Here is a 14363-nt window from a genome sequence, read left to right as displayed (position 1 = left end):
TGTCTATTATAGGAATAATCGGTTGCTGCATATCTCTTTCGTTTAATGACGTGCTATAAAACTATTTCTTGTACTATTGTCTGCTTTACGATATAATGGCAAATCTATAGACCCAATAAATAAAAACGAGGGTGCCTCCTGTTCTTCATTTATCCTTCAGTATTAAATGTTCAATTAACTTTTGGTTCTAAGTTTTACCTGCTGTTTTCCTTCATACCGTGCACCTTAGGCCGGATACACACGTACGACTTTGCGACTCCGCACTGATGTCGTGCGATAGGCAATAGCCCAGTGTAAACGAAGCTGTCGCAGGGGTGCGAGATTTCAGTATCGTCCAGAATATGGACTTGTCTTACGGTAACATGTTCAGCTCTAGTGGGAGGTTGCGTTTGTAAGTGGGTCAAACAGGGGTACATACACAAGGTGAAAGTGTTTTTCTTTTTAAATGTTTGGTTAGTGATCAAAAATCTACGAAAAATACAGAAGTACACTTAATTCAATTCCCGAAGGGCAGACACGTTATTTAGAATAAAAGAAATGCCGGATAGGGGTGAGTAGATAAAAATTATTACAACAAACATAAAACATCTTGTTTGGTTCTCGTTATTTTGAAAAAACTGTAGGGATAAGTTACAGAGATAGAAGAGTGATACTTAGTTTGTATAAAGAACAACAGGCAGTTATAGAGCTGGGGCTGCAACATAGAGATGTAAATATTAGGGAGGGAGTCGGACAGGGATGCACACTGTCACTGGTACTTTTTAATCTATACATCGAAGACGCGATCAACATCATTAAAGACAGTACAACTGTAGGGAAAGATATACAGGGGTAAAAGATTAGTATGCTTAGATTTGCAGATGATATAGCAGTATTAGCATCTAGCAAGGAGGACTTAGAGATAGCTTTAAATAAAATGGATGTGGTACTAATAAAAAAGTACTGTATGAAAACAAATACAAGTAAAACAAAAATACTGGTATGCAAAGGAGAAAAGGCGGAATATAAAGGTAGGAAAGATTAGAAGAAGTGATTGGTTTTAGGTATCTAGGAAGTCAGGACGAAAGGAGTAGTAGGAATATAAATCAGAGGATAGCACAGGGTTTAATAAAAAGAAGTCACTGCTATGCTCGCGAAGAATTAATTTAGAAATTCGAAAATGATTGTTAGAGGTATATGTTTGGAGTGCGGCGCTGTACGGGTGCGGAACAGAAAAGGTTAGAAGCGTTTGAAATGTGGTCTTACAGAGATATTAGAAAGAATAGGACAACAGAAGACTAAGTCAATTAGAAACAGGCGAGGTAGATTGGTAGGACACCTTCTCAGGCATGAAGGTCTAGTCAGAGGAGGAGGAGGGGTAGAGGTAGACCTAGATTAGATTATTGTTCGCAAGTAGTTAAGGGTTATTCTAGTTTTGGGAAAATGCGAAGATTAGCTGAGGATAAGGAGTGGAGGTGCGTGTCCAACCAGTCATAGGACTGACGACCTTATGTTGATAATGATTATTCAGTGAAAATCGCAATACTTTTCATTAATTTTATGAAATTAATAGATGTTATTTTATTTCTTACGTGCTTAGTAATACATACATACGTAATTAACGTTAGCATGGCGTACATAATATTAATTTGTGCAACGCGACAATCGGTTCTGTGGAGGGCAATAACATGACCTAAAGGAAGGAGCTCTTAAGAACTAACAATAAGCCATAAAATCAAACTGATAAGGAATTCCTCGTAGGTAGACATCGCAATGCCCTTCTTGCATTAACATCAAGTCAATATCTAATTAGTACATTGACCGAGGGTTTGAACAATGAACAGTTGATGAAAGCGTTGCCATGGACAGGTTTATAGTCATGTTCAATTTTATATTAATGAAAATGGAGATTCATTTGTTAATTTTCTTATAATAATAATACAAGCACATTTTAAAGAACGTGAATTCGCGAATGGATATTTTTGCCTCATCTGCGTGATTTTTTAGTTGTTATTCCGTGATACTATATTTTGTTGGTGTATTTGTATAGTTATAGTTGCATTGTTGTCGTGATTGCAGATTTTTTTGTCATTCGACGAAGTTCTCTCAGTATTTTCTGAAGAAAGTAACGAGTATAAAAGATAAAAGCGTAGACAAAAAAATGTACATTTCGTCATTGAATCATCACGTAAATCTCTATTCTTCTAATATCAAAAGAGACATTTATTCTACTATTATAAATTAATACAGAAAAAGTAATAGGTGACGGAAATGTTCATCCCAGTTTCAAAAACATTTATAATTTTTAATTTTATAGTTCCGTTCTTTCAAAGAGAAAAAAGAACCCTTACAGGATTACTTCGTTGTCCTTCTGTCTGTTTGTCTGTCTGTCAGGTCTCTTTTTCTCGGGGGCGCGTAGAGGTATGAAGTTGAAATTAATATTAAATACTCCGGTCTATAATCCCTTGGAACTTTGAAAAAATCAAACTTCAAAGTCAACGATAGGAAGGATACGGCCTTTTACGCCGCGTATTTTGACACTCAAGGCATAATATAGGGTAGTTCCGTTATCCGAGAATCATGAAATGTGATACAGTGCAAATAAAGAGTAAAATCCTAAAATATGTAAATTTATAACTACATCACAGAAAAAATATTTTTTTTTTAATTGTAATATGTTTTGTAATTATACGTTTTGGGAAGTGATTTTGGGGGGAAACAAAACGTACTCAGAAAAAGCTGGAAAAATCTTCAAGGCTCGATTCCCGTAACAGATGAATTGATTACATAGCTACCAGTTTGTATGGAACCCTGGATGCAGGAGGAATTAAATGTTTATAACGTAGATTTTACTTTAAAATTTACATAAGGTAAAGCGATTTAGACGTTAAATAATAAGTTGACTTTTAAAAGAAAGTGATGTTAAAGTTACTATAATACATGTAAATGTAGAAAAGTCAAACTGACATCTGTTCAAGTCAGTGTAACAAAATTGCAGATTACATGTAGTCTGCAAAACAATCAAGTGACTTTTAGCAGTAGCATTGTTCATGTAGACTTCCACAGGCTTCAGTTTTATAAGGCAAATCGTTTGGTCGCGAATTCGGATCCAAATAAGGTCTTTGATATCTAATACATTATAACTATTGTGCGGGTGTTTTAGTTGTCATCAGTCTCTTCAATCTAGACAACTGTTTTTGTTACTACGAATTATTACGATTATTACGTCTTATTTGCTATGGAAACACTAAATGCTATACTTCATTTACTTTCTCTAGCGATGTGCCCCTTCTGATGACTTGGATGCGCGCTGGTAAAATCGTAGGTAGGGAGAAAAAGCTCATTATACTCTCGACTCTTGTTCATTAAACATACTTTTCCATACAGTACCTGCCAAAAGTTTTGTTCAATTATCAATAGTAGTGCGAGTCGAAAACAAGCGTTAAAGCCTTTGATATGTCTTCAAATATAAATAAACATCTCGTTGATATTTTCAGTAGTAAATGGTACCAATAACAGCACATTTGAGCAATGCAATTGAAGTGGATAAAATGGTCAATTTTCCGTGCAGTACTGTACGGATTATACGCTCCTCACCGGTTAAGAGTTTGGCCGGGAGTTGTCTCCTTCCTTTTCTGGCCTAGTGCTGTTCTTTTCTACTTTGCGCCGGTCAAACTGAAGATCACACCGCTACAGAAGGTAAACGAAATATAGTACAAGTGTTACACTTAACCCGCTGAAAAGGAACGTAAAAAAGAACGTCATCCAAAAAACTAACCCTGGTCTATATGATCAATCAAGTTACACGTTAGAGTTCAGAAGTTGGGTGTTGATTGGAGAATATTTTACTAAAGGGTAGTAACCAAAAGCATAGTAAATAATCCGTTATCATGGCATTTTGAGTTCAATAAGGAAAGATGTTTCATTTTCACCAGAAAAAAACAATTCTGGGGCAAGGTCAATTACCTTAGTGGCACTAGGCATCCTAACAAAAGCATTTGCAAAAAAATCCAGTTTCCTCTTTGTCACATAAAGAGATGCCCTTAGGATTGAAGACAAAAGTGTACATTATTGATAAGCTGCTGGATTATCCTTATGGCAAGGATTGGGCGAAGCTTCTATAACTCACTTTTTAAAACAACCTGCCGGTGTATGCGGAAAAAAATGGTATTTTGGAAGTATACCAAAACCAAACTGAAGATTTTTCTATTTGAAAACATTTTTAATTTTATAAACTACTTTTCTAAACCTGTAAAGTTTGGGATATAATAGCATTCATAAAAAAGTCAACCTAACACAAAAAATGATCTTTTTTTTACACTGCATGAATGTCAATTTTACAAAACGTACAGTAAAGTTTAAATTGCTGATTGGACATAATAATTAAGTCAATATAGCCTCTTTTATGCCAGATTGACAATTCTTACTGACATATCTACCAATTTAAATAAGTCATGTTGACGACAGCTATTGTAAAAATCACTGCAAGCGTAATGTACCTCTGACTTTAAGTAATGTTATCAGTACTTGAAATTTATGTCATTTCGACCATAATATTAGTGTTATTTCGGCTACTTTTATTATCATTATAATTAATTAATTATTGACTGAAAGTAATGATGTCATGTTGAGGCAAAATTGCAGTGGCCTGGTGGAACTAAAATTTGGAGTCAGTCTAACTTTAAATTTTTTAGTGTAGATGTATGCTACTGTTAAAAAAATAAACGTTAAAATGTTCCAGACTGTATGTAGGTACATATTGCAGTTTGAATATTAGAAGTACAGAATCAGTTTAATCGTGCAGAAATTCCAATTAAAATGTAAAGTTCAAACTGTTATAGTTAAATTATTAATTATAACTAGTATGTAGAAATGAACTAGATAGTTGAAATTACAATTTTCAGAGCAAACAAATCTAATCGCATGTTGCACTTGGTCTATTTAGTGTTACTAAAGTTTTTGAAATAATTTTAATGTAATAGTTATACAGAAATACACCATGTACTGAAGTTTAAATGTTACGTGTTCATGTAAAAGTTTTATGTAAATGGTGAACAAACGTTCAATATTCGGAATGAAAATATTTAGGTTATCACGCGAAACTGCAATATTACAAATTAACGTTTAAGACAACGTTTAACACTATTATTTCGCAAATAACTGATTACCGTTTGCAATAATATTCGTGTTGTTCCTCGTGGATGAGTAAATTAAAAAATACTTGTATAAGCAAACAGTGCAAACATTTAAAAAAAAGAAAGTACTATTTTTAAAAATATTGATTATACAGGTACATTTATTTAAAAGAACGAAACTGTCAATTACGAATTTAGAATAGTTATATTAATACGGGAACACTGAAACTGAATTGAATTGTAATTTTCGGTATTTATTATAAAAGAGGGTAGTGAAGCTCAAAGCATAGATGTGCAGAAAATAAAAATCATTAGTGGATGGTAATATCCAAATACGTACCACAAATTGTTCCAATTGTATAATTTTACGTACATTTTATATTTTATGAAATTGACGGTCGAAACGTCGCAATGTAATAAACAAAAAGTTCACTCCAGAACTATTGTTGGTTTATTGGCAAAATTAGAGTCTTGAAAAGTATAAAAATTGTATAATTTTACGGTTGCTATTTTTTTGTTTTAATAATAAAGGTTGAAATTAAAGTATTCTGGCGGAGTTGTGAATAGTTAAACGAGAAACCAAATAAAAATTTATAAAATAAACTAATTTATACTTTACTAAATGAATACCTTGATAACATTAGTGCTCAATAAATTTAATAAGGTAGTTTATAAAAAAGTTTTATTGCATATTAAACATGTACTTTAATTGGATCAGTACCTATATAGTTATTCACCGTGCGTCGACTAGAATAGTTCGGATATAAATTCTGATTACGTTGATGTAAAAATAAAATGCTGTAATAATTTCATATTTTCCGACTGTAGCCGAGCTACTGAGCTATAAGCTAGAAGTAGGTATCTGTTGATATTCAACTTTAGCAGTTTATTTTTTGTTTGTTTCTTTATAGAGGATCCATAAAACACAAAAATGTTTATGAGAAAATAAAGTTGAAAGGGCTAGTTTTTCAAATTATCTAAAAATGCCGTTAGATTTATTACTAAAAATGGTGAAAGATGAATCTCTATTAAGGCTACGCGTTTTTTTTAACGCTAGTTTTTAATCTAAGTATACATCGAAGACATCATTAAAGACAGTACAAGTGTAGGGATAGATATACAGGGGCAAAGGATTAGTATGCTTAGATTTGCAGATGATATAGTAGTATTAGCATCTAACAAAAGAGAGACCATGGAAGCGGTATTGACAAAACAATATTGTACGAAAATAAATAACAGTAAAACAAAAATACTGGTATGGTAGGAGACCAAAAATTAGAAGAATTAGCTGATTTTAGGTATCTAGGAAGATAAGTCAGCACGGAAGGAGTAGTAGGGATATAAAGCAGTAGTAGGGATATAAAGCAGTAGTAGGGATATAAAGCAGAGGATAGTCGCCTTCAATAAAAAGAAGTCACTTCTATGCTCGCGAACGGTTAATATAGAAATTCGAAAAAGATTGTTAAAGGTATGTTTGAACACGGCGCTGTACGGGTGCGAAACATGGACAGTGGGCACGGCGAAAAAAAAAGGTTAGATGCGTTAGACATGTGGTATTACAGGCGAATAATGAAGATACCGTGGATAGAGAAGGTTAGAAATGAAGAGGTATTAAAAGTAATAGGAGAGCAGAGGACTCTATGGAAATCAATAAGAAATAGGCGAGATAGGTTGATGGACACCTTCTCAGGCATGAAGGTCTAATTAGAGTCATATTAGGGACAGAAACGGGAATTAGGAGGGCTAGAGGTAGACCTAGATTAGATTACCGTTCACAAATAGTTAAGAATATGGGTTGTTCTAGTTTTAGGGAAATGCGAAGATTAGCTCAGGATAGGAAAGAGTGGAGGTACGTGTCCAACCAGTCTTAGGACTGACTACCTTATGATGATGATGAAGATTATTTGAATTTTAACTCCGTTATAGAAGGCTTTTGTTTTTCACTGTTGTCAATGGAAAGGGTTAGTATAAAATTGAATGCCATTTCACCGTAAATAAAATTCCGCTCTGACTATACCTTAATTTTCTCATACTACAGAACATAAGTAGAGTTTATTACTTAAATGTTGATGTGTATTTTCAGTAACATGATACGAACTACAAATAAAGCTATGTTTGTTCTAATTTAAATTCTGTTCATTATTATGCGGCTTTAGTTGTATAATCCTGCAAATCCCTTCATTATAAAAGGATGATTACGTCTCAGCGATTAAAATGAAATGTAGAGATAGGCATTGTTTCGTTGAATATAGCAACATCACATCGCTTTAGCACGCAGTGTACCTGCTCGGTATAATTATAGAATTGAAGACAAATGTTGATTATAATAAAATCTATTAATAATGCTTCCAGTTTCACAACCGTACTTAAGCCAAAAAGCAGTCAAAGTTTCCAGTTGAATAAACTCAGAAGATGTGGTATAACTCTCAAGTCGGACCAAATTAATAAAATAATAACAACTCTTTTAAATAACTTTTCCGATTTGAAATTTCAATAAGTGTTGTGTTAAATTCAAAAGTCAATTTTATTTGTGAAACGGTATAATAATTTGGCTCTTCTTTTTCTCAAGTTTATCAGTAAGGTGTAAGTTTATACCTTCGTTAACACATCACTTCGCAATTTGTAAATTGCTCAAATATAAATTAAACCACCCAAGTCGTTTAAATTCTTAGCTTCTACTGGTATATTGGAAACGAAAATTCGATTTCACGGAGGAATTACCCTCATAGAAGTAGCTATCGCCTTACGTCTCGACAACAAGCACTTCTTTATAAATTGGTGGCGTGTTGTTGAGAATTTCTCAAGTTCATTTTTACGCCATATGAAATGACATTATCACGTCAGTAACTTCTGTATTCATTCAAGTTGAAAACGATTTATCATAAAAAAACGATTAAAGTACAAAATGCGATAAAACACGAATGACACTTTTCACTTTAGAAATGATCATAATTAAAAAATAATAAAATCAGGAGTCGAGCTTCAAATGTTTTTTCTCCCTTTTTCCGAGTATGTTGTAAGTTTCTCCCCAAAACGCGTTATTACAATATTACATTAAAAAAAATATTTTTATTTGGTAATGTTTTGTGCTATAAGAAGTTGGTTCCTGCCAAATTTCATAATTCTTAGAAGTTTTATTCTTGCACGGCTCCAAAAGATTGCAGACCTAAGTATTTAATATTAATTTCAACTTGATGCCTCCTGAAAAAGGGGTCGTAGTAGGCAGACAGACACACGAATAATTTAATGAAGCTATAAGGGCTCCTCTCTTACTTTTGTGCGGAACCCTAAAAATACGACGTACTATCAAAAAATTCGTTCAAATACCTTCAACAATCTTTTTATATAGCTACATAATAATGTATTATTATTATTTAAAATCCAATAAATCCAATTCAAACCTTTTGAGAGGCTTTTGAGGTCGTCAGTCTTAAGACTGGTTGGACACGTACCTCGCATTTCCCTAAAACTAGAACAGCCCACATCCTTAACTATTTGCTAACAGTAATCTAATGTATGTCTACCTCTACCCCTCCTAACTCCTGTTTCTGCCTCTAATATGTCTCTGACTAGATCTTCATGCCTAAGAAGGTGTCCTACCAACCTATCTCGCCTATTTCTTATTGACTTCCATAGAGTCCTCTGTTCTCCTATTCTTTCTAATACCTCTTCATTTCTAACCTTTTTTACCCACGTTATCCTCATCATCCACCTATAACACCACATTTCGAACGCTTCTAACCTTTTCTTTTCCGCCGCGCCTACTGTCCATGTTTCGCACCCGTACAAAGCCGTACTCCAAACATACACCTTTAACAACCTTTTTCGAATTTCTAAATTAACCGTTCGCGAGCATAGAAGTGACTTCTTTTTATTAAAGACGACTCGACCCTGCTTTATATCCCAACTACTCCTTCCATCCTGACTTATCTGACTTCCTAGGTATCTAAAATCAGCCACTTCTTCTAATTTTCGTCTCCTATCTTTATATTCGCCCTTTCCCTACTTTTTCTTCCCTTGCGTACCAGTATATTTGTTTTACTTTTATTATATTATATTATATTATCGCTTGTGCTGCATAAAAAAAGATAATGACAACAATGTGAAAATTCTATCTTCGGAAAACAATCTTTTGCCTTACCTGTACATATTTTTTCTTTTGTGTCGTGTCATTACTGACGAAAGTCTACATACACGCTTGATTTTAAGTTATTTTTGCCCGTTCCTGTTCTATAAATAAGTACATTTCTCATGTTCAGGGTCATGCGGTTGTCTTTTTGTCAAAATTAAAAATAAATAGCACCCCAAAAACATTCCTTTCGGCCTAGCACAACTTTGTATTTTATTCGTTTCGCCTGTTCAAAGCTCATATTCATTTCGAAGAAGTTACGTGTTGTATGTTATCTTCGGTGGATGATAAGCTAAATTAGTAGTTTCTATTTTATTGCCGTACCTACGAATTTTTCAAAAACGGTTAGGGATTGATAAATTAACTACGTGTTGGAAGAATTGGGTAGATTTCTTAACCTTAATCTTCGAACAGTGTTCCCTTACTTGGAATCGGTCTGTAGTCCTGCACAGGTAGGTAGAAGAAGAATACGATTCCTTATTATTAGATACCTGTACCTGCTTATACATACAAACTGAACAATACAAAGTCGACTCGTTCTGAATTCTAATATTAGGGAGTGGAGCCAGAAGGTTTTAAATATTGTCGTTTACGATAAAAATCAACAGTGATTTACCTATCAGGATTTCTTTAACATTGCAAGTAAATCAAAACAAATACTAAAATATTTAACTAACACGTCACTCATGACAAATTTTCAAACAAAGTACAAATTTTTCAAAAGCTCCGATAACCACCAACGATTAATATTCTTTAATAGTGTGTGACACATTTTGACAGTACGGGATTAAGAGTAAGTCCTTGTAAAAGTACAAAGGCATTTACAGGTGTAATGCTCTTGTATGGTTTAGGCAAGCAAACAAAGACGTTTCCAAAAAGACCTAGGCCACTAGATCAGAAAAATGTGTCTGGGCCACGCCTTTTCCTTCGCTCGACGTTCTGCAGCAAAAGCCAGCAACTTCTTCTACCTGCACCCAGATACATTCCATAATTCAGGTTCTACCGAAACTATAAACGCTACATTGGGGGTTGGTTGATTCTTTTCCCTCCACGTTGTCCAGAATATTATTTTATCCAACAGCTGCATATTAACGTTAAACCATAAGCATTCCGTTTCAGTTTAATATGTTGTGTCGCGTCGTTCGTCAGTTATTATACGGTGCAAGGGTGGTAACGTGGGGTCCTAACTAAATGCTACCGTGTGGTTCTTCGGAAATTTTTCTGTAAGTAGCAACTTAATGATTGCCTTTGTGTTTAAGAACCTTTTGTGTGTCGCTGTTCGTTCTATAAGGACTATTCGACTTCCTGCAGGCTTTTAACGGATTTTTTATCGATGATGTAAGTCAGAAAATCGGTTAATGTTTTCACCCATAACGAAGTCATTACCTTATTATCAGTGTCCTGATTTATTTTTTTTGACTAGCTGCAAAATAAAAAGTTTTACTGCACATATAACTTAATAGTTCTTATTTTTATTCATATTTAGCCCATGTTTTGGTCCAATATACATCAGGATCTTTTTACCGCACGGGATATCATATCTAAAGATAAGATTGAAAAGCGCTTTATCATTAATATCGTGGTACGATAAAATGATACGGATTTGAGGGGTTCTGAAAAAAATACTGTGCAAGTAATATTAATTAAGATTTTACATAGGCACCTAAATAGTTAAATAAATTAAATTTCTTTTACATAAAGTAGATAATATATTTATTAATTTTTCAAAAAATAAGATTGATTCTTCATATTTATTCTAAGTTTTGATTAAATTGGTTGATCTCTGTTTTTAATATTAAAATTATTGTGGTATGTGTGATGTAGATGATTGATCGACAAAAATTAATTAAAGATGATACAGAAATTGTATCTTTTGATTAGTTTGTTTCACCCTTGCCATTGTATCATCAACCCTAATTTACTACAGTTTGTTGATTCTCCCGCGCATTTTATGTACAAACATGTGTTGACACCTAATTAGGGTGTACGATTACATAAGTATAAGGTTTCGTCTTAATATCTAGCTGTCCCGTAGGGAATGTCAATTAATTGCTTTATCAACTCTTATAAAATTACCCTCACGTACTTACATACCTATGTAATTCAGTTAATATAATTTATACCCTGTATAGCGCTCCATTTATTCCGATTTTTTTGGTAATGACTATCCTATTAGCTTTTCACACCATCCACAATCGAGAATGGAAAACCCTCTTGACAATTCAAAATTAATTTAAGCACCAATAGACTGGTTCACAGGCAAATATATAAATTATATAATTGTAGTTATTGTTATTTTATTGTCAGGAAAAAGCGCACATCTTACTGACTAAGGTACTATTTTTTTTTGAATTGAATAACTGCGAAATATCGATGAGCATTCGTTTCTATAACCGAAGACTTACTTTATTCACGGTATACGGCGGTCTAAAATAATTAATGACATATTATGCCTTGTATTCATAGAATTTTAAAAACAGTATCATATAAATATAATAGATATTTGCTTTAGTGTTTAAAGTTTTCAAAAAACTCACCTTCAATGAATAGAATATTAATTTGACAAGTTATGGGGCAAGTTCAAATTGATTGATTGATTGTGATCACTTCAATTTAGCTTTACGATGTTTATTATATCATTGGATACTTCATTAGTTCAGGGCAGATATTGCTAAAACTCTGTTGTCTACGCTTTTCTGTCGAACGTTCGTTGGAGAAAAATTCCACGAGCTTTTTTTTAAACGAAAGCCCGTACAACAGGTAGTATGAAATTAGTTTAGCTCTCATCAATCTTCTTTAACGAAGTGCCAAGAATGTTCTATTGATTTCGTGTTGGCTGCAAATTAAGTCTCTCGAACCAAAGTAATTTATTGGCAGCCCCACAATCCGTATTCAGATGATCGTTGCTGATTAACAATATTTAGTGTACACATTTGTGGACACGCGTAGAATTTGTTTATCTAAATTTATATTCCAACGATATTGTAATCTCTGAAACTTACATAGAGTAAAATTTGAATAGAGAAAGTAAGATATTATCCTTTAATTCCTGGGTATTCAGTTGGAATGTTTGTCGTAATTTGTGATACATTATAAAATTAAAAGACAAGCATTATCATAAGATTAACTGAACCTGTCCAGGACGGTGATACCGGTGGTGCGTATAACTCACATTTTAGTTTCGGCGACATTTTCATAAATATACAACCAACTATTCACCTGGTTAGAAACATTTAGACCCGCTCATTTTTTTCCAACTGTTTATTTCCAATTGCGGGTTATGTCAAAATTGATATTTTTAGTCAAATATTTTGAAAAAAAAACATACTAAGCAAAACCCTTCCGTCTTTTATTTAAATGTTCTATTAATCCTTACTTAAAGTCATAATGTTGTACTAGGCTAAGCTAACCTATCCCTATAGATTAAACGGTTTTTAGCGTTTTAGCTTCCAATAAAATTTTAAAAACCCTCTTTAACGTTTATATTCGATCGGTTTTGTCATTTTACGTTTTTCTGCAATTTTTACCGGAAAAGTGAAATTCTATATATTTAGATCGTTTTATAGAGTTTTAGAATTAAGTTTGTCTTTGAAACATTTAAATATTTTATAATTATTATTAATTGTATCTGTAACGTTTTTTGAATGTCCACCACATATAGGTAGGTATTTAAATTTAAATAGTAGAATATAGTGATGCATTTGTTCCCTTGGTGGTGCTTACTACATATTTTAATAATAATAGGGACTTCTCTTTTTATACAACCGGATTTTTTATTAGAAGGGTATAAAAACGCGGTTCTTTTTTTAGTAAATTCTTCTCCCCTTGGAGGAATAAAAACCAACTAGATCCGTTAAGTAAAACCGTTGTAACTATACTTTAACGTACGAAATTTATTCGAAACAGTTGATCGATGAACGTTTCACTTTAACTGCTTATTAATTTCAATTTGTAAAGTTATTATCTTAAATATTTTTAAAGTAGGCGTTAGAGTCAGACGCCCTACGCTTTTAAAATAGAAATTAAAAAGAATTAACGAGTAAATAGATATTTTTGAATGTTTCGTTTTTCAAAATTTATCGATACTTTTTGCCCATCTAGGTGTTCGTTTCCTTCAGTTTCTGTGAAGGATATTATTTTTAAGTGGAATGTCTTTTGATATTCCAAGTGCGTTAATTTGTCTTCTAATTTATTGGAAGTTCGTGTACGTCGTCTATGTTTCCGGTGGATTGACCGGACTTGGATCCCTCAGTCTGCACGTATTCCGCCCTTCGGCATGCGCAACACACCTTTTTTTCCCCTAAATCGTTCGCCATGAACCAACGTTGTGACAAAAACAATACGTAACGAATTCAAAAAAAGTTTTGTTTACCAGTTACGCATTGTTTTTCGTTGATGACTTCTAAAATCAATTTATACAGAAAAGTTCGACTAGAAATAATCGTCAAATATTAACCGATTACACATCTGCAGCTTCTAATTTTGATATAGTATTGAAACACTTGAAATTATAGTTCTATGTACGCTGCATTCAATTAGAAAACAATAAACAAATTTGAGACGCCGCTGTAAGATTTATTGAGTTCTTTGGAGAATGTTGTACAGTTATAAAAATAGAAGAAAATAGCCCATTTTAATTTCATAATTGAATAACTTATAATGTCGATCAATTTTCTGGAACAATAAGGAAAACCCTCGACATGTTTTTGTTTTTGAGAAAAACAATTTAATCTTGAAAAAGAAGGGAACAAAAACTATTTTAATAACGACTAGAGGCAGGTATAAGAAAAACAAAACTTTTCCTTCAATAACGGGCCAGGAACAAAGCGAAATTGTCGACAGTAAATTCTCGTGGAAAACGCGGAGCAAGGTAATCGTGAGTTCGTAAAAGGATAAGGTTGACCGGACCCAGACCCTCGACCGGATTCATCCGTGCGTCCTGCGCAAAACGTTTCGTCGAGAAACATCCACTTCTTTTAAGGTATTCATGAAGGAAGCAACAAGAGGGTGGCTGGCTGGCGCGTACATAAGAAGAAGGTATGCGGCCTTAGATGACGACGACGACGACGTCGTCGTCGACAACCGAGCACGGGACGTCGGCCTGCCTTGGTCGCTGCTGC

The 14363-nt window shown here is 33.6% G+C and overlaps 1 protein-coding gene across 3 annotated transcripts in view; it reads left to right on the top strand.

Moving 5' to 3' along the window:
* Positions 1-14363, top strand: part of LOC108737590 (brain tumor protein) — a 110390-nt gene that overhangs the window by 91176 nt on the left and 4851 nt on the right. The window contains exon 1 of one of the 3 annotated variants that reach the window (XM_018470740.1): positions 10561-10581. The exons of the other annotated variants lie outside the window; for them this stretch is intronic. The gene's annotated coding sequence lies outside the window, so the exon portion shown is untranslated. Of the gene's footprint in view, positions 1-10560; positions 10582-14363 lie in introns of those variants that run through there. 3 annotated transcript variants of the gene reach the window in all.

This window comes from Agrilus planipennis, unplaced genomic scaffold (assembly GCF_000699045.2).
Source record: "Agrilus planipennis isolate EAB-ADULT unplaced genomic scaffold, Apla_2.0 scaffold2, whole genome shotgun sequence".
Lineage (NCBI taxonomy): Eukaryota > Metazoa > Arthropoda > Insecta > Coleoptera > Buprestidae > Agrilus > Agrilus planipennis.
The sequence above is the reverse complement of the archived record's forward strand: the minus strand, read 5'-3'. Positions and strand labels throughout refer to the sequence as shown.